Source organism: Anoplophora glabripennis, unplaced genomic scaffold (genome assembly GCF_000390285.2).
Source record: "Anoplophora glabripennis isolate ALB-LARVAE unplaced genomic scaffold, Agla_2.0 scaffold604, whole genome shotgun sequence".
Lineage (NCBI taxonomy): Eukaryota > Metazoa > Arthropoda > Insecta > Coleoptera > Cerambycidae > Anoplophora > Anoplophora glabripennis.
In genome coordinates, this window is record NW_019416682.1 from 222,626 (window position 1) to 241,072 (window position 18,447).

Below are 18,447 nucleotides of genomic sequence, written 5' to 3' on the forward strand. Positions count from 1 at the left end.
CAGGTTGTTTCAGTTAAAAAGCAAGTCATTATATTTTGAATCAATCCGATGTTCATTTGTTTGATTTGATGTATCATACTCTATCAGTTTTGAAGAATTTGAATTATAGGCACACGAAATAAAGAAATTGGTTTGGCCTGCTTTTATGATTTTCAGTCGGCGAATACCAATCTACAGGATTCACTGATCAGGTCTGGTTTATTTCTAGTCTTCAAAATTCGTCTGTAAAACACTGAAATCGTACATTTTATAGTTAGAGACATAGTAACGAAATTGGCATGGAACTGTAATCCTTTGTTGCAATGCATCCTCTTTTAATCTGATCCTCTTTTTGATCCATTGGATATATTGAAAAAATTGCTATATCAATGTCATTTTTCTGCAACTTACTTGCCTTCAAACACTTCAGTTTCTTCTATCCTAGCAGATTAGAATACCGTTGATCATTGTATGTATGTTTCCAGTCCATGATAGGTGTGTAAATTAAATTTAACCATTTTAGTTTGTTTTGGTCCTACGCCCCCTGAAAGTTGTATTTTTTCCCTTTACGCTGTATAGTAAAAATACAGCGATGATTCTTTTTTATAAAATTACATTACATTCATAGTAAATAGTTTTCAATTTCTGGTTCCAATCGAAAGTAGCTTATTTGGACCTGAAGTCAGTTCAACATCGAAAAATGTGAAACTTTTGTTTAAAATATTTTTTTCTAAAATGCGGTTTTGAACCCTAAATGACCTTTGAAGTTGACGTCATGATGATATCCCGTGAAATTTTGCGTTATACTTGAAAAATCCGCCACCAAAGCGTTTCCATTAATTCAGCAGGTCTTTAGGAGTGATTGCTTGTCTAAATCACAAATTCTTTGATAGTACAAGGAAGGCCGAATCGATGAAAATGTGACGCGTGTGCGTGAGTGTTTGAATTCTGACCGACGGTTGAGCCTTTAGGTGATAGCAGAAACGCCAAACATGACGAAAACAAACGTTTGTTGCATTGTAACCGAAAATTTTAACATGGAAAAGGTGTCCGCCAAACTGGTCTAAAAATGTTGACCGACGAACAAAAGAAGATGCGAGTGCTCCGGTGCCAAGAATTCTTGGATATGGTGTAAAAATTATCCAAATTTTTTTTAATTCAATTGTCACCAGTTATGATGGATTTCTCAATACCTACGACCCGAAGACAAAAAGCCAGAGTACACCTCAGCGTCGCTCCGCTCCAAGAAGGCAGGCATGAGCATATTCAGGTTCAAAACCATGCTCATTGTCTTTTTTGGCGTCAGAAGCATTTCTACTTGGAAGTACTCAAAAGACTGAAAAGAAGGATCGCGCGCTGCCGAAGAGACATCAAGGATGCGTAGAAACTTCATCACAACAACACGCCAAGTCAAAGCGCCTTCATTGTCAACCGACCAGGACCCACACCCCTCTGCTTCGCCAGACTCCATACAGTCCTGACCTGACTCCCGCAGACTTTTTTTTGTTTCCTCGCTTTAAAGGAGACCTAAAAAGGAAGAATTGGGACACGATTGAAAACATCAAGGGTCAGGTTACATCGGCTCTAAAGGAAATCCCGGAGAAGGCCTACCAGGATGCCTTCCAGGCTCGGAAACACTGCCTCCAGAAGATAGATGCAGGAGGGTGCTATTTCGAAAATTTTTGACTATTTGTACAATATGTTCAATAAATGTTTTCTTATGAATTTGATCGCAATACTTATAGAACTCAGTCCTTTTATTAAACATAGTTTCATGAAAACCACTCGTGACAGATATTTTCACATATGGGTTTATTAAATTTTTTTCATTTTTTTTTTCACGGGTAGAAATTCCAAAAGAAGCAGGAACAAAACATTTTTGCATATTTTCTTGTTACCTCTCATATAAGTCATTAATAGGTATCATTAAAATTAAATAGATTCGAGACCAAAAATCCGGTTTCGAAGAATATAAATTTGATAGTCATATTAAATCATTTAAACAATTCTGTTTTTATTAGTTTTGACTGGCGCCATTCACCTAAAAATAAGAATTATTGCTTTCACAACAAATCGTTGATGAAAATAGGCTCTGTATTCATAAATGCCACTTTTTTATGATAAAAGTATGAAATTATATTAAAAAAGGTAAGCAATATATTCATATATTCTAAATTTAAAATGTTAATATTGCATAATAGCTACTTATTTGTTCGTTACCCAATTTCGTAAATCAAATCTATTTTAATATATTTATTTATGTATGGAATATCTTGAATGTAGAATAAAATTTATGAACTTACAATCTCTGCCAGCTGATTACCGGTATGAACCACTTTTTCTTAATTTGCAACATATGAAAAACATTTTTGGGATTTTCAATAAAATTTGTTTCCGCATCCTCAATATTTTAATAGTAAAATTGAAAATATGAGTTGGAATAGATAATAAATACGGAAAAATGTTATTTAAAATAAGTTTTAAAATCTTGAAGTTTGTATGGGACAGAAATGGAAATCGACTTTTTTGATCATTATTTACTTTTTAGACTTTCAGTTGAAATAGTTTGTTATAGTTTCAAATACATATTATATACATTGAAACATTTCATGTTGTTCACTGACCTCAAGAGAGAAATTTTAATTATTTCTCAATTTATGAAATAAATACTTTCTTATTAAGAAAATTTGCTTTTGTTCAAATATCAAAAAACTTGAACTATGAATGTAGTTGCAATATGAAATATCATTTAATTAGTATTATTTAATATGTCCTTCGATTTTTTTGATGTGTACAAGGAGTAACATTATTTTTATAGGCAACGGCCATACCACGATGTAAAATACCAGTTCTCGTCCGATCACTGAAGTCAAGCATCGTCGGGCGCGGTTAGTACTTGGATGGGTGACCGCTTGGGAACACCGCGTGTCGTTGTCAAATTTTTTTTGTCCGTTATTAAAAATAATTATAAGAAAAATTGGACATAATATGTGGACATAATAATATGTAGTATTTTTTTATGTTGACACCCTTGATCGACTTATACATGGTGTTTTCCATAAGGAAATGGGTTAGATAGGTACATAGTAAATTGATTTTATTCGTGAACCAAACAATACACCCTGTCAGTTGAGAAACCCATCATCTAAAACTATCATTTTCCAACATTTATTATGTGAAGATTGTCCTTAATCCCCACACAGTCATAACGTCAAAGGTAGCGACGAAAAAAAAAAAGATAAAATATGGCATTTTGGGAAACAATTCTGTATGATTAAGAAGTAATTATTTATATATTTTATTTTTGAAAAATTAAGTATGCCTTGTTATGAGAAAAAAAATTCTGATTCATTTGTACTCTTTTGTGAAGATGTTAGAGTGTATGTGATGTGCCAGGGCCGTCTTAAGCGCCAGGGCGGGCGGGCGGCCTTAAATTAAAAAATTTTATATGAACGACCCCTATTAAAAGTGTTTAAACAATTGAACCTCAAATTTTTTGCACATTATTTGTTATCACCGTGTACATATATGTAGGTTTTATAAACATTGACATTTAGCCAAATGATTTATAAATATTGCAAAAATATATTCGTAACTCAAACATCAACCTACAAACAAAACTTTATGTTTTGCTTTAATTCTAAATTTATTTATATTACAACCAGTACAATCACAAATAAAATATAAAATATCTCCTTATCTCGTAAGAGAACAGATTTGGAGGTAAACGTAAACAGTAAAAAAGTTATTTTATTGGCATTGACCTGTACATCACTCAATTTATTTCGTGAATGAATAGAAATCCCTTATTTATGGTCAACATCTGACATACACGTGTGGCGTCCGGCGTCTTTGCGTTTTCTCAAAAAATAAGGTATCAACTAATAAATAAGACATGACTGGATTCATTGTGCCTACATGCATTGCTCTTTGCGAATACCTACAGAATAAACAGTACCAGTTTTGATAGTTTTAGGCCTTTAAATTATATAAATTCTAAGTAAATCTTGAGAATTATTAAATGATTATGGGTCTCTCTTGGCTCAGTGGTTTTATCTTCGGTCCTTAAAGTTTAATATTTTGGAGTAGGTGTTAGAACTGTGTTTTATTTTAGATTTTAAGTTTAAGGTAGTTATCCCAGGGCGGAAGAAACCTTAGAGACGGCCCTGTGATGAGCAGTAATAAGGGTCCATATTTAAAAAAGTTACTGATTATAAACAGAAATATGAAAGTAGTTCCAATATGAAATATTAAATAATACATTTATTTCGTATTAATTAGTATGTCGTTAGATTCTTTTGATGTGTACAAGAAGTTACAAGTCGTTTGTAGGCAACGGCCATACCACGATGTAAAATACCAGTTCTCGTCCGATCACTGAAGTCAAGCATCGTCGGGCGCGGTTAGTACTTGGATGGGTGACCGCTTGGGAACACCGCGTGTCGTTGTCAAATTTTTTTTGTCCGTTATTAAAAATAATTATAAGAAAAATTGGACTTAACAATATGTACTATATTTGGAAGAATTTTTAAAAACGATGAAAATGTGTGTTAGCTTATAAAAGTCAATAATGAGCATTGATCATTATATTCACGTATGGATCTCAAGGGAGAAATTTTAATTATTTCTCTATTTATGAAATAAAGATTTCCTATTAAAAAAATTTGCTTTTGTTCAAATGCCGAAAAACTTGAACTATGAATGCAGTTGCAATATGAAATATTAAATAATACATTTATTTCGTATTATTTAATGTTCTTTGATTTTTTTAATGTGTACAAGAAGTTACAACATATTTGCAGGCAACGGCCATACCACGATGTAAAATACCAGTTCTCGTCCGATCACTGAAGTCAAGCATCGTCGGGCGCGGTTAGTACTTGGATGGGTGACCGCTTGGGAACACCGCGTGTCGTTGTCAAATCTTTTTTTGCCCGTTATTAAAACTAATTATAAGAAAAATTGGACGTAATAATATGTGCTATTTTTGGTAGAATTTTTAAAAACGATGAAAATGTAGCTTATAAAAGTCAATAACGATGGAATCTCATCACTGTAAGAGTTTCAAACAAAAAATAAATATATGTACATATATGTATACCTAAGAAAAAATTTGAACATCTGTAATTCATTCCACAGACAAGATGCTACATTCCCCTGACCAAAACTAAGAAAAAAAATCTTAAGAACATAGGTTAGCAAATGTTTCTTTTTATATTTACAATGAAAAATTTTTTTTAGATCAAGAATACATTTATTTGCATGTATGTGTATTAAGGCAATAATTTATTTTGAAGTAGTTGTTATTCAATGATTGCATTTATTTAAATGAAGGGCATTTTATTTATAATCTAATAATAATGTTAGAAACAATTACTTTGACAGCTTTCTTTATAGAAAGTGGATATCGTGAATATATTCTAATGCCATTTGGACTCATGAATGCTCCAGCAATATTTCAATGTTGTGTGGACAGTGTTTTATATAAACTACAAAATAAAATCTGTGTGGTATATATGGACTACGTTATTTCTTTACCAAATTTATTATAAGGACATCTAAAAAGGGTATTTGACACATTCCGTAAATATAAACAAAAAATCCATTTGACAAATTCGATTTTCTACAAAGACAAAGTGTAACCTATGGTGGGATAAAATTTAATTCAGATGAAATTTTGGAAACTTCCCTATACTCAGAACATCAAAATAAATTAAATCATTCTTAGAGTTTTAATAAAAATCCTAATCATAATAACCAGTGAAAAACTATTACGACCTTTCAAAATATTCGAAGACAACATAAGCTTCGGATCAATTTTATCACGATAATAGTCCTATTTTGTTACACTTCGCAGAATGTAAATTCAGCTAAGACAAAATACTCAACTATAGAAAACGAAGTATTAGTCATGTAAAACATTTGGGATATGCCTTTTTGGAAGTAAATTCACTATTTATGTACGTATGACATTTAGGGGCTGCAACGGTTATTTTTTTTAAAAGAGTAAAATGAAAACTAATTAGACGACGTTTATCGTATGATTATAAAGTAGATATAAATAAGGTAAACAAAATTATGTGGCAGATGCCTTTTGCATAGTTAAACTATAAGAGGGTATTATTAATGAAAATAATGAGATCGGCGACAGCAGCACCAAGATTCAGTTTATTAATTAATGAAATCCCAGGAGAACAAAACCGACAAGAAAGAGAGAAACAACCAGAAGGAACACCAGCTAATAAAGCCCAGTAATTTGTTAACTGTAAAATAAAAGTCGAACGCGGAAAAATCATTTTTCGAAAATTGCACATTATTCTTGCAAAAAGCGATGGAAGTTGATATAATTTATGGACAAGACGGTCAATCCAATGACCAACATGTGTGCCAAAGGCACATTCGGTAACTAGTTTTGTAATTAATAAACGTTAATTTTAGAAGTTAATTTTGGGGCTATAGGTTTTAATCGATCAAAGCAACGTATCAAAAAAAAATTAAAAAAGTTAAAATTAAGTTGCTCTTTACAACTGACATAGCAGGATGTGCAAAATAGCGGTATAAATAAATTGCCCCAGGGTCAGACAAAAGCCACTCGGGAATTCGCTCTTTTTGCATTAAATAGAGGTTATTTTACTGTAATTTAAAAAAGAAATCACCTACGTTTCTATGTTCTCAAGATAACTTCTTTTTATAACGTTAATTGATAATTAATTATTGGACGTATCGGATGTATTGGGACGTTAGAGAAAATTTATTTTCAAAAAGTTTTATATTGATAGTTCATGTAGTAAATGCGGTAGTAGCAATTAAAGTTAAGGTTAATGAACGGTATGTGCGCACAAAAGGCGCTGGGCGGTGAGCGCCGCTTTCGGCTGCGCGCAAGATTGTTGATCTAATATTCCATTTATTTAACTTCTAAGTTCTATTTAATACAAAAAGAGCGAATTCCCGAGAGGCTTTTGTCTGACCCTGGGACAATTTATTTATACCGCTATTTTGCACATCCTGCTGTGTCAGTTGTAAAGAGCAACTTAATTTTAACTTTTTAAATTTTTTTTTTGATACGTTTCTTTTATCGATTAAAACCTATAGCCCCAAAATTAACTTCTAAAATTAACGTTTATTAATTACAAAATTAGTTATCGAATGTGAAACAATTTATTTACAAAGCTGTATTGTACATCGTACTTTGTTAGTTGTAAGGAGCAATTTAATTTAAACTTTTTAAAATATTTCTTTTTCGATAAGCGTCTAGAGATCAACTAGAACCTATATCTACAATAACTTCTAAAATTAACGTTTAGTAATTAAACAATTATAGCAAAAAAAAAACGAAATTAGTTAACAAATACTTGGAGCAACACTTTCACGATTAATCGAATGGCCTTTGGCATACATGTTGACCGTATTTTCCATAATATCCATAATATCGCTTTTTGCAATAATAATGCGCAATTAGGTACCTTAAATTGTAGGTAATTTAATTGTTTACAAGATACAATAACAAATTTTCCGATGGACCGTCTAGATTTTCTTGAGCAGTAAAGAAAAGTGAAAAACACGTAATTTTGACACTTATTTGCAATTTTCCAACATAGCATCACTTCTTTCGACTTGCTTTTTTATAGTACCGTTATGCACACCATTCTCTGTAATAAAGCGCAATTAAATGTCTACTAATAATCTTTTTAAGTTTTCAGGGTTTATGATCTAATTCGACAGGACTATAAAAATTCTCGGATAAAACGAACTCATTCAGTAAGTTCCAAATTAATTCCTTTTGAAATTACACATAGTCCAAGAATCAACCCCTATCAATTAATAGTATACCAAAATCTGAACCAATAAACATAATGTGCAGCATCATGAAGACTAAAGTACCTACTGTACGTTGACGGAACTTAACATTAAAATTCAAATAGATTTTCGAGGAAAAAACAAAGTAGGATAATTAAAAAGGAGAGAGTGTCAAATGAAACTATTTAATAATTTACTAATTTTAGAATAAGTTAATCAAGTAATTAATTATTAGATATAAAGTCTTCGAGATTCAATCAGTTTTTTCTATGTATCTAGTAACGATTTTTTTCAAATAAATACGTAAATGAGGATGTTTTTTCATTTTTATTTCGTCACATAAAACTAAATTTTCAACATTTGTAAATAACGTTTTGCTATATCATACTTCAGTAGTCTCTGATGACAAAATTACCTGTGAATATCGTAGTAATAAAAATGTTCCTATATGTTGCAAACTTTTTGACGAACATTGTACATGAGATCCGCAGGATCCTTGCTAAAACGCAAGTTGATCAAGGCAGTTTGTTTACCTCAGTGTGCCCGTCCACCCACAACGCAATGGTTACGATCAGCCCATGGGCAACATCCCATGCACCATATGGTTAGTTCTTATTTTTTTTTGTTCGTGGCTATTCAATCTTCACACATTTCACGGCGTATTTATTTTAACTCATTTTAATGCAGTGAAACCCTAATTTCGGCAAGACGACCGGCTAAAACGAAATCAAGAGTTGGGCTCCGTAAAGAAAATTTAATTAGAAGTAACAGGTGCAGTTGATTAAAGATTACTGACCTTGTAATTTTGAAATATATCCTTTGCCAGCAACAGGTTGCTCCTTGGCTTTCGGATGGATCCAATTATAGACGACATACCTGCGACCCGTGTTTACCAATAAACTTTGATTCTTTAAATAATAATAATTTAGTACTTAAATTTATTTACATAATTATCTTTCTCTTTATTCATTCTCAACGGTAATAAACCTAGCTTTCTAGCTAGAAAAAAATATTATAAGCATAAGAGATAATTCAAAAGTAAATTTAGCAACAATTACTGCATTAACTCTAACATTAACTATAAATCCCTCAATGTTATAGAATTTATATTAGTATATTATTGGACACAGATGTTGGCTGTCAGTTTGTTAATATTCCCAAAGATGAATATGTACAGCGTGATGATAAAGTTTGGAACAAAATTCATAACTTTTATACTGAGTGATTTTTAAAAAAACGGGTCGATTTTGTTTTCGGGGGAACATCTTTTAAGATGGTTCAGTTGTATACAGGGTGACCCAGAAAAGCTGGACGGCCAATAAATTTGTTTTATCTTATGGAACGTCCTGCATATTTTTTCATATTCGGATAAAGGTTTGATTGGTCTATCTCAAATAACAAGCGAGATATTGCGAGAAAATGACATTTATTACAAAAAATTATTTAGTGTCATTTTTTATAAAATAAATTGTAATTGGAAATGAAATAAATGCAAATAATTGAGTCCTTTAGTATCAAAACCCCTTAAATCCGTTTTTGATAAAGAATGAGATATACGCATCAAAATATTCCTACTAAAATTCCCTATTGATGTGTTCATTTGAATGAATGCAAAAGTTATCTACTATTATATTAGGTGACTTTTGCAATCATTTGAATGAACACTTCAATAGGAAATTTTAGTAGGAATATTTTGAAGCGTATATCTCATTTTTCATCAAAAACGGATTTAAGGGGTTTTGATACTAGAGGACTCAATTAACGAAAAAAAAAAAAAACGAAAAAAGTTTGCAAGTTTAGCAAAAAAATTAGGGTTCTTTTTGTTGGCACCCAGGTCACTGATAAAAATGATTAAATTTCGGTTTTTAGTCGTTGCTTAGAAACAAAAACACCACTGTTGTAGCGAGACATTTTCACAAATTAGTACGTTATTATAACCTTAATAAACAAAAATCAGTCATGTTGACAGTTTTCTTTGATTATCGTGGCATAGTGCACTATGAATTTCTTCCAACCGGGCAAACTGTTAACAAAGAATATTACTTCAGTGTTTTGCGTCATTTGCGTGATGCTATTCGTTGCAAAAGGCCGGAATTATGGACAGAATTTTGCATCATTTCAAAAATTCATAAAAGAAATTGTACTTAGAAATGAAATAAATGTAAATAATTAACGAAAAAAAACGAAAAAAGTTTGCAAGTTTAGCAAAAAAAAATTAGGGTTCTTTTTGTTGGCACCCAGGTCACTGATAAAAATTATTAAATTTCTGTTTTTGGTGGTTGCTTAGAAATAATAATACTGCTGTTGTAGTGGGACATTTTCACAAATTAGTACGTTATTATAACCTTAATAAACTTCGTACTGAATTTTTTGGAGCTTAGAAGGAATGGCACATTTGGAGATCTTAATGATGGTTGGATATGGTGATAAGCATGTGAGCTGTTTAATCAAACACATGCTGACAGACAACCAATTCCACGATCTACGGTGAGTAAATTGGTCGCTAAGTTTACAGAGACTGGGTGTATAAGAGATAGGACACGACAAGATCGACCTCAAATCGCTGAAGATACTAAGTTAAACGTATTGCTGGAAATTGAAGAAAGTCCCCATCAGTCAACAAGATAACTAGCCCTAAACAACAATGTGGACCAATAATATGTTGTTGCTTTTTACAGAAAAGTGTCATGGATATAAAGTCCAGCTGATACATGAATTAAATGAGGATGACCTAGACCGCTGATGAGCAGACTTACAACTGAGAATTCGTGCTGAAATGGAAAGAATCAGCCCAGAAATTATTGGGCGTAGTGTGCAAAGTGTCCCATTTTCACGTTACATTTTGTACATTTAAAACCGACAAAACTTTTTAAATTCAAATGGAACACCCTGTATTTTTTTGCATCACATTATAGAAAATCAAATTCTCTTTTCACCGATATAGACATTGTAGGGGTTACAGTTTCAATTTTCTCAGATATTTTAGAGAGAGTTTTTACTTAAATGGCAAATATTGGTACTGTCATTCAGTATTCTACCAAGTCTCATGTATTTGCTGGACAAGAAAAATGCAAAATAATTATTCTAATGGAGATATTTTGAATTCACATTCACCGTGAATCAAAATTATTAGCTGTATTTCTATGATTTGGTATTTTGCAACTGAAACAGAACAATTAATGAAATGATTTTGGTTGGTTTTCTTAGAATTTTTCTCTAATGTTGTAAAAGTTTTTAAAAAATAGCAAAGACAATAAATAAGATAATTTCAAATAACTAATAAATGCATTATTATAATTTTATGATATTTGGAATGAAGTTGAGAGGATACTATAATTTAAAATTTTGGTTGGTTGGTTTTGGTTGCTTTGTTTCATTAATGAAAGGATATTTGTTTGCTCTTTATTGTACTTGCAGTTGCTAATAAAATAGTATCTCAATGTAAGGAAATCTTAAGTATTAGGTATTATTTTTTCTTCAAAAAAGTACAAATTTCTAACTAAACATAAATCGAATATTGTTTATTACTAATTTTTCATAAATATAAAATTCGTGAATATTTTGTATGAATATTTAAATTTATCTTTCGTATTCATGCATTGGCGTAAGTAATATGAAAAATATATTTCAAATGCAATTACTAAGATAACTCAGAGATCAATTGGACACGTTTAGAAAAATAAATGCGAATTCAATATCACGTTTTCTGTTTTATAGTGTGCTTTATCGCGATCCACAATTTATAACGGTACGAATAAATTAACTACATCGAAATTTTATTGATTTGATGTGTGCTCACACGAGCAGAGAACTAAGGACTAAGGGTCTTCACAGAGATAGCAATCATCACGTACACTTCAATTTACATTTCGTATTTACAAAGCCTTATCAAGAGCCGCAGATAGCCTTAAAGAATAAGAACACTGAGGTATTATTGTTCGCCGTCTGTTGAATGGCACGGTAAGATTAGGTCAGGTTCAAGAAATTCAGGTTAATACACTTTATTTTAGCGATTTTTATTTGTTTAAAGTATCAAATGTTTCCCCAAGGAAGTTGCTTAGTGGATTTGTATGTATTTTTTATATCAGTATTTGCATATTTGCGGATTTCCAATGATTTATTCAAGTTGAGGTTCATGGTCACCGAAGAGAAAAAAATAATCTTTTGACATATCCTCTTTTTATAATATGCAAATGTTTATTTTTGTCTGCGTTAAGTACTTTTATGTTTGCATTCTTCATATTAATATACGTCATAATTTTTAAGATTAACGTACACAGCGACCCAATTGTTTCATCTCACGTTGAAATTTATGCAGCTAAAGTACAAGACATTTATAATACTTAATGTTCTTAAAAGAGATAATGCTAAATGAACGCGGTGATGCGAATAAAAGTACGCCTCATTATGACATTAAAGGAAATCTACAAAATGAAGGACACTTCATTTTTGAGATACATGGTATTCAAATTTGATAATGAATGCACATTTTCTGAAATATGGAGTCTCGTGAAACGCATATATTTTAACAAATATTTTAAAAAGCCTGATTTTTTTTAATTTCAACATTGTACACTCTTTTCCTTATTCGACCATTCAAATCGAAATTTGAAGTATGAACAGGTAATTTCGAAATACTCTGTGTATAATGATAAATATATTTTATACCAACTTTCCTTTATTTAGAACAATTAATATGCAACAATTTACAAACTAACACGTTTCTCAATAACAAATTCTAATTTTACCTTTAAACACTTCCCTCGCGCTATGGAGCGGCCGTTTTTATATTTTTCGTGATTTCCCGAATTTTCATAGGTTTCTAATAACAGTATAGAACAATCTAGCTTCTAAGAACATCCTACAACCCTTAAGAAACTAAATTAAATAAGTTTAAATTAATAAGACCTATTAGTAATTGAGACTGAAGTTGGATTCTAACTTGCAAGAGTTAGCAGTAGACATCGAAAACTTTGTGGCGATAATCAAATAAATATACAGTAGTAATCTACAGGGTGTTCCAATTAAAATTTCCCACCTATACCGGAAATATCGAAATTAAAAAAAAAACAAAGAAAACCTGAGACACGACGATTATATTGTCATATCCAAATCAAAATTTAAAAAGTGGTATGTCATCATGAGCAGAAAAGCTTTAAAATTGAGGTGTCACTGAACATAGGGTGCCATTTAAAGTTTAAGGGTATTTTACACCCCTGCCTAAGGGGTATCTTTCAAGACACCAAAACTTACGCCATCATGTGTTCCCCTTGAAAAAAAAAATCGGTGTCTCAGGTTTTTTTTAATTCCCGATATTCTCCAGGTGGAAAGTTTCAATGGAAACACCCTGTATATTATGCTAGTAAGCAAAGCGTCTAACTCTCTCACAGACGCAGGAACAGCAATGAAGCGCGCGGCCAACGTCCCTCAGCAAAAGCATGGATTGTTCACCGGCACGCCAGGTCGACAGGATAGGCATTAGGGTGCCGCTAGATACGAATAAATTGATCGATGCGAAGCTTCACATCAGAGACAGAAGCGTTTTGTATAGAAAAATAAACAATGCCCTTTTTTGTTTCATACTGCAAATATTAACATATGCAGTCTCTTAATGTAAACAGTGCAGTTATAAGAAGGCAACGGTTGTGTTATTTTTTGTTTGAATAAAATTACATAAAAGAGAACCCGGTCTACAGCCAACCCTGCACTATATTCCAGCCCTCCTAACATTACACTATTAATTTTTATATTGGTAATGTGTACAAAATTATCGACAAGGGTCTATTGTGATAATCAAATAGTGTTGGAAGTTACAAAATAACAACTAATCGGTACAACTTGGTGTAACAAATCCGAAAGACATTTTACAATTTAATATGTCTTAAATGATATAGTCGTATGGGGTCAAAAATTCGCGGATGTTTCGAAAACATGCCTGAAACTCTATTTGTTGTTAAAGTTTTACTATTTACAGCTCCAATCTCCCCTATATTTGTAATAGAGAAATGTCAAATTAAACTTTTTAAAGGGAACATCCTATTTTGTACATCTGTGGAATCAAGAGCGGCACGATATAAAGAAAACATTTCCCATAGATGTACGTGGAAAAAATATTATATGGCAATCTGATATTACTTACCACAATAAATATGCCATTGTAACTGTACTTTTTCAGATGGGAGTACATTTCTTTGAACTAAATATTTTTCATTGTAAATTTAAATCGTTATGTACTTCGAAAATTAGAATTAGATACCGAGTGTCTTGTAAAAACTCCGCAAGGTATAACTAGAACATGTTTAATTAATAAGTACCTTTACACTTATTATAGACAGGCATCAATTCTTTTTTTTATGTTAACGAAAGGCATCAAAATAAGATAATGTCTAAAAAAAGTCAACGCGTTAAATATAATGGAAAATTCCATTCTTGTACTTAAAGAAGTTTTCTAACCATCAAAAGAGAAAGTTCAATGAACATACTATTTTAAAGATTAAATAAAATGATACAAATTTTAAATATTTCTTTACGTTTAACGTTGAAGTTTTGCTGTTATACTCGTAATCCATACCAGATATACATATAAATTTTATGATATGCAAAAATTCCATAAAGAATTTTTTTATTATAAAATGTGTATAATAAAAAGTTATGGTGTAGTCGAGGAGGTGCGGAACCCAAACAAACTTGAAATAATGAATAATTTTCGAAAAAACAGTTCATATCTTTAAAATATCGGAAGATAATTATTTAGGACCACAGTTTCACTTTCGTGCCACATTTGCTGAAAAAATAAAGACAATGTTGAAAAATGTTTTTCTTTAAAATTCTCAAATATGCCATGAGAAAAAGTTAAACTGTCATTCAAATCATAAATTTTTACTAACGTGTTATAGTAGTGCTAAATATTTTTAAGTAACAATACTTATAATAGAAGCGTAGATAATTTAATGAAACTGAGATTCATGTTCATGAAATTTGTTAATTTGACTGTTTTCCAGTTTGTTGTAATACCAAATCAATACCAACGATTAGTTTTATATTTTTGAACATCCTGTACATTGAAATCTAAACATTTAATCTAATAATCGTTTTAGCAATAGCCTTAAAATATTTATGTATTGTATTTGAACATCCTCCACATACCACAAGATTAGTTGTTTTAATGTTAGAGAAACATTTTGCGTTGAGGCATATTAATTAAAACAAAAATTCAAAAATTAACAGAATTATACGAATTAAACAGTTAACTATAAGATGGTGTACCTACTTAACAAGCAATAATATGAAAATTTGTTTTAATCTTGTAAACGACTAGTTTCTTGACTTTCAACATCAACTTAAACTTAAACGAAATATTGAAAAAATTCTAAATTCAGTTAATGCTTAAAATGGCACTTTAGTACAAGAGTGTCAAAAAATATTTTTTCCTTTAATCCTTGCGTCATTGAGATGTAATTTTACAAAACCGAGCTCCTCAATGACAAAATAATGTTCCTGTAGGAGTTTGGTATTTAAATGGGCAACATGGAAGAAACAGCGTTCTCACTCGTTAAATTTAAATTACAGATGAGCATAACTAAACGAAAATTAGATTGCTATAATGAGCGTTTTTGTAGGTAATCTGTTCTAAGTTAGTTTGATCTTTTACTGCAGGTAACTGTTCGAAACTACTGTAGATTTATTTATGGGTTTTATTCAAAAGAATTGTAGCCTTTGTTAACGTATTCGTAATTAATTTAAAAGTTATATCTTCAAATTAATGATTACTACTTATAAAACAATACATTAGACGTTGGAACTGGATTGATTATAATTCTTGATCATATCTCAGCGGTGACTGTATTTGAATTTATTCAGTATTCATAGATTTTTTTAGTTCAGAGGAATAAGAAAATCCATTGAATTTAAATTGTTAATGTAACAAGTCCCAGCCAAAGGATATCTATGAACATCTATCCCGTTTATTATAATTTGAACTTTGTGACAGTTTGTTTTTGTAATAGTTTCGAAATAATGGTTTATGTCGCTCTATTTGCTTATCTATTGTTTGAGTTTCTTTTTGTTCTTGACAATACTTTAGTATAATGGTTACAACAATCAGTACTGCCATTTAACAGTATTACAGTAATAATTTTAATAAAGTAGTACTGTTGTATTGAGTATTGTTGGTTCTATTGGAGCTATTAATTTGTTATTTAAATAGCTTCGGTTTTATTAGCAAAACATAGTCACTGAAATAGAACGCCTGATCTAGTCATACTTTCTTATCCAACGTACCTATTTATTGTTTCTGCACTCTAGCGTGAGTAAGTGATTTTTTAAATACTGTGTATCAGTGATAAAAGCAATTAGATAAAAAGTACCATAAATTAATAATTTAACACAATAAAGTAGCACATCATTTTTAATTTACATATATCAGTGGTGTGGCGAGCAAACGTGTCTATAATAAATAATATTATGATTATATACCTAATACACAACATTTTAATATAATATTAAATAATTTTGTTCCTACAGATTTTTTATTTCATTTACAGGTGGAAGAGTAACATAAACATAAATATGAAATTTTTTTATAAAATAAAAATACTGATCTAAATAATGACATTTTGTATCGAAGATATTCTTTGCCTCAGGAATGTGTTTTGGAAAAGTAGAAAATCGTTCGGGAACTATTTGAACAGGGTAATTCAATTCTGTAATACTTAGCAATTTTTATGTAAATACCAAAATATCCACCTTTTTCCCTATTTTTATACAGGGTGATTTAGAACTTCCAATTACAATTTTGCAAAAGAAAATCAAAGAGGGCAGTTCGGAGGTGACCTAAAAAGGAATGAAATATATAAAATTTTATAGCACCTAGTCTATATCAGCAAATTCAACTACTTTTGCCGTTATTGTTATTATTAATTAATAAAATAATTTGACATATCTGATGAACAGTTGTAACAACTGTTCAAAATTTTGTCCATGGACTTGTAAACATATTTGGGCCTGTCTTACTTAGTTTCTACGAACTAACACAAATGTTGTCTTGCTTCGCCGTAACACAAATGCTTCACCATAATACAAATGCTGTCTTGCGTAAATTAAAACGATATCCATCAACTCGAGTACTATACACGTCAGCCATTTTTGAAACTTGAAAAACTAACGTAAACACTATCGCAAAACGTTAACACTAAAATTGGATTTCAGTATTCGGAATCGCCTGGGGCCACGTGGAGATAGGGTAAATTGGGCACAACGCGATTAGTTATTATTATCTCACGTCAAACTAGGAAATATTGTTTTAAGTTTAATATACTTTATACGTTGACAATTCACTGAATTAAAATCATTAAAGTTAATCCATCGACAATTGATAGACATTTAACATTTTCGTTATTTTCGATGGCAACTTCCTGATATTTTTGTGTATTAGAACCTATGGAAAGCGAACAAAATTTCTTTTTAGAACTAGTAACTAGTACCTATGTAGTACAAAGCACTAACATGCCGAAACCTTTATAGAGTGTCCTCAAGTTATGTTGGGGTTATTAATAGCCTATTTTGAATAGGAATGTAAAAATGGAGGGCCACTTTTTCCACTTACTGCTGTAAGAGAGGTAAGTTATAATTGTTATACCAATTATGAACTGTGTTATAAATATTATTTATAATATGTAAACTTTATATGAAAAATGTTAAATTGATAAAACTGCTAAATATGTTACACAAATTCTGAACGAAAATTAATTTTTTGACTGTTGCCTAAATTATTTAAATGACCTAGATAATCTAGGTTGTATTTCTAATAAACTGCACTCGCTATCAAAAATTATTTTTCCTAAATATCTTAAACAAATTTACAGCATGGCAACATTGTCCCATTTCGCACTGCAAACTTATCGTAACAGGACTATCCAGGGATATTATCTGTTTTACTTTCGTAATTAAAAAAAATTGTCCAAAATTATCAGAAATTTTTTTGAGACTTCAAAATAGTCACTATGTTTTTCTAAATAAATAATATGTATATATAATAATAATGTTTTTCTTCTAAATAAAGGGTGGCTAAATGAAAACGAAACAGAGCCATTTTCAGGAACTGCGTCAAGATTGTAGAAAAACGCTCAGACCCGTCGATTTTAGATTCTTTGCTGGTATTTTTGATTCCGCCACTTTCACCCCCAAGCAAGGGTAAGCATCACCCCAAAATATTTAAATGGCATTGGTGGTTGAGTAATATTTCTATTGAAAGCTCTTACAATTCTCTTTACAACAGACTTTATATTTTATAATTCCGCCCAATTAAGAATTTTTATTTTAAAGTTGAAACATGTACAAATAATTAGTAACGGTAAAAATGTCAGTCATTCGAGTTAATGTCGCCAATGGTATAAATTTAGTATTTCTTGCATTACATTGGTTTTTGGCGATTTTTTATCACTTTCGTAAAAAAAAACACAATTGTAAAAAACAAAAATGAATGCTATACACTCACAATGAACGTAAATTAGTGGATCCCAAATTATTTTCTAGTATTATTTGGAAGCGTTGGTTGGTAGTTTATTTAATTGTGTTTATGAAAATTAACCACTATGGTTTATTCCATTGCGGAAAGTGTAGAATATCATTTCGCTTTACTTTATGAACAATAAATGTGCGAATAGAACAGCT

At 30.9% G+C, this 18,447-nt stretch overlaps 3 non-coding genes across 3 annotated transcripts; all 3 read left to right on the forward strand.

Annotated features, from left to right (window-relative positions):
* Window positions 1–2,796: 2,796 nt before the first annotated feature.
* LOC111691836 lies at window positions 2,797–2,916 on the forward strand. The gene has a single exon (XR_002763064.1). It is a non-coding gene; the product is annotated as a 5S ribosomal RNA (ribosomal RNA).
* Window positions 2,917–4,310: 1,394 nt separating this feature from the next.
* On the forward strand, window positions 4,311–4,430 carry LOC111691837. Its single transcript, XR_002763065.1, has one exon. It is a non-coding gene; the product is annotated as a 5S ribosomal RNA (ribosomal RNA).
* Window positions 4,431–4,780: 350 nt separating this feature from the next.
* Window positions 4,781–4,900, forward strand: LOC111691838. Its single transcript, XR_002763066.1, has one exon. It is a non-coding gene; the product is annotated as a 5S ribosomal RNA (ribosomal RNA).
* The last annotated feature ends 13,547 nt before the right edge of the window (window positions 4,901–18,447 follow it).